Source organism: Diplotaxodon limnothrissa, linkage group LG3, assembly GCF_057381915.1.
Source record: "Diplotaxodon limnothrissa isolate DT_005_m linkage group LG3, D_limnothrissa_male_GT1.1, whole genome shotgun sequence".
Classification (NCBI taxonomy): domain Eukaryota; kingdom Metazoa; phylum Chordata; class Actinopteri; order Cichliformes; family Cichlidae; genus Diplotaxodon; species Diplotaxodon limnothrissa.
Genome location: NC_140598.1, coordinates 12,342,510 through 12,344,932, shown reverse-complemented (window position 1 = coordinate 12,344,932; position 2,423 = coordinate 12,342,510). Strand labels below are relative to the sequence as shown.

At 40.4% G+C, this 2,423-nt stretch overlaps 2 non-coding genes across 2 annotated transcripts; one reads left to right on the top strand and one right to left on the bottom strand.

Moving 5' to 3' along the window:
• Positions 1 to 1,571: 1,571 nt before the first annotated feature.
• LOC146634557 (5S ribosomal RNA) lies at positions 1,572 to 1,690 on the bottom strand. Its single transcript, XR_014905502.1, has one exon. It is a non-coding gene; the product is annotated as a 5S ribosomal RNA (ribosomal RNA).
• A 356-nt stretch (positions 1,691 to 2,046) lies between these two features.
• Positions 2,047 to 2,165, top strand: LOC146634556 (5S ribosomal RNA). Its single transcript, XR_014905737.1, has one exon. It is a non-coding gene; the product is annotated as a 5S ribosomal RNA (ribosomal RNA).
• The last annotated feature ends 258 nt before the right edge of the window (positions 2,166 to 2,423 follow it).

Sequence of the window (2,423 nt, the reverse complement as noted above, 5' to 3'; positions counted from 1 at the left end):
CAATGAATATGGTCTTAAACTTGGGCACAATTTGGCTTGAAATCCATCAACTAATCTCTCAATATTCAAAGCGGAGCAGCAGACAACTTACCATCACATCAGTCCTTCAATCAGACCTACAACAAACGTCTTCCTTCTCTCACCCCAACCGGTCGCAGCAGATGGCCGCCCCGACCTGAGCCTGGTTCTGCCGAGGTTTCTTCCTGTAAAAAGGGAGTTTTTCCTTCCCACTGTCGCCAAAGTGCTTGCTCATAGGGGGTCATATGATTGTTGGGTTCTCTGTATGTATTATTGTAGGGTCTACCTTACAATAATACATACAGCCTTGAAGTGACTGGTGATGTGATTTGCTGCTGAATGAATTGGGAACTAATTGGAAATCTGGATATTAATTAAATAAACCTGCTTTGAGCATCAATTAATTGTTGTTTGAAATTCTTTATAAATATATAAATATAGTGCCACTCTTCTACTGTTTAAATTGCAACTGTTTAAAACTGACTAATTTATTCATACACTTGAGCATAAACACACGCACAGTAAATGGCCTGTATTTGTGCAGCGCTTTACTTAGTCCCCAAGGACCCCAAAGAGCTTTACACTACATTCAGTCATTCACACATTCACACACACATTCACACACTGGTAATGGCAGCTACATTGTAGCCACAGCTGCCCTGGGGCGCACTGACAGAACATTGCAGAACCTTCAGCACCTCGTATGAAAAATATTTGACTGTGTGCATGCTTTTAGCACTGTTTGGATTTGAGAAAATCTAAAATAAATCGAAATTTGCTTTTAGAAGTTGTTTTATAAAGTTCAGTGGTATATTATGCATACAATAGGACATCTATTTAGATTTACATCTTCCACAGAAAAAACTGCACATTACTGAAACTTAGTATACTGGACTTTGTTGTTGTCCCACACAGGTTCAATTTCGAGTGGTAGATGGCTCAGTGCTCAGTCAACCAAGATTTTATGATAGTGGGCACAATGAGATAGATAAGCTGCTTGTAAACAGTACTTTTATGCTCTCTTTTTCCATTTGGATAAGAAAGAAAGAACCAGGAAACAAAGGCAAACAAATAATCTGTGCCTTTATCCCAGATTCACATTATAGGAACAGCTGCTCAATGACCACTGTAGTCTTTGCTTACAGCACTTTTATCTAGATCTATGCAAAGTGATCCACTACACCTACTTTTACAGTTAAATCATTTTATGAGCACTGATGCCATTTTAATCTGAGTTTCTACTCAAATACAATCAGTAAAGAAAAACACAGTCTGTGACGTTTGTTTTGAAGGAAAAGGTATTCCCTGCAAATGTTTATCTGTGTGAGACTATTCAGAAAACAGTAATTTTGTTTTATAGGTGAGACACTTGGCCTCTTTTTTCCTTGTTCTACGTTTGTCTTTTGTCCGATTACTCTGGAACACAAGATGGAAAACTGATATTCTCATGTTAAAAATATAGAAAAAGGATTTTATCACCCATAAATGTTAACTTCTCATGCCTCTAAGCACAAGCAGAAGTGCCCTCTGCAGTTTGTGTGTGGAAGTGCAAAAGCTTACAGCACCTGGTATTCCGAGGCAGTCTCCCATCCAAGTACTGACCAGGCCCGACCCTGCTTAGCTTCCGAGATCAGACGAGATCGGGTGTGTTCAGGGTTGTATGGCCGTAAGCGATTGATGAGATGTGAAAAAGACCTTTTATTGGTGGCAAATGTCACACAGTTTGATATATATTATTGTGCTAAACTTCATATGTTACAGCGACAACATGCAAACCTTCGTTATTAACTGCAGCTTCAAATTGAGCTCCAAAAATGCTTTTCCCGCAGTAACATCACGATAAGAAGACATGTTCGTTGATTACAGCACAGTGTTAAAGTGACAGAGAGCACACAGTGTGTTGGGTCGATTTGGAAGTCCAACATTTTTGTCGTTTGGACATTTTAACTTAAATATAGAAAACAAAAACGTAAGCGTGTATGTGTCATTACAGCATGTATAAAAACGCCATTTCTGAGCTGACCTTTCGCTTACGGCCATACCACCCTGAACACGCCCGATCTCGTTTGATCTCGGAAGCTAAGCAGGGTCGGGCCTGGTCAGTACTTGGATGGGAGACAGCCTGGGAATACCAGGTGCTGTAAGCTTTTGCACTTCCACACACAAACTGCAGAGGGCCCCGCTGCTCACTCAGTGGAGGCAGCTTGAGGAAAAGCTTCATGACAACGCTCCTCATTGCATTTCGCTTTTGTGCAAAACAAAACAAAAGAACAATAGGAAAGAAATATTTAGGAAATACACAAACTTATTTATTCTGTAAATGTAGGAAATGTCTACGGCTAGTCCGTCTGGGCTCAGTAGTGAGGAACTTGTTAACCTTGTAGCGTGCAGCGGGCACAGTGTCA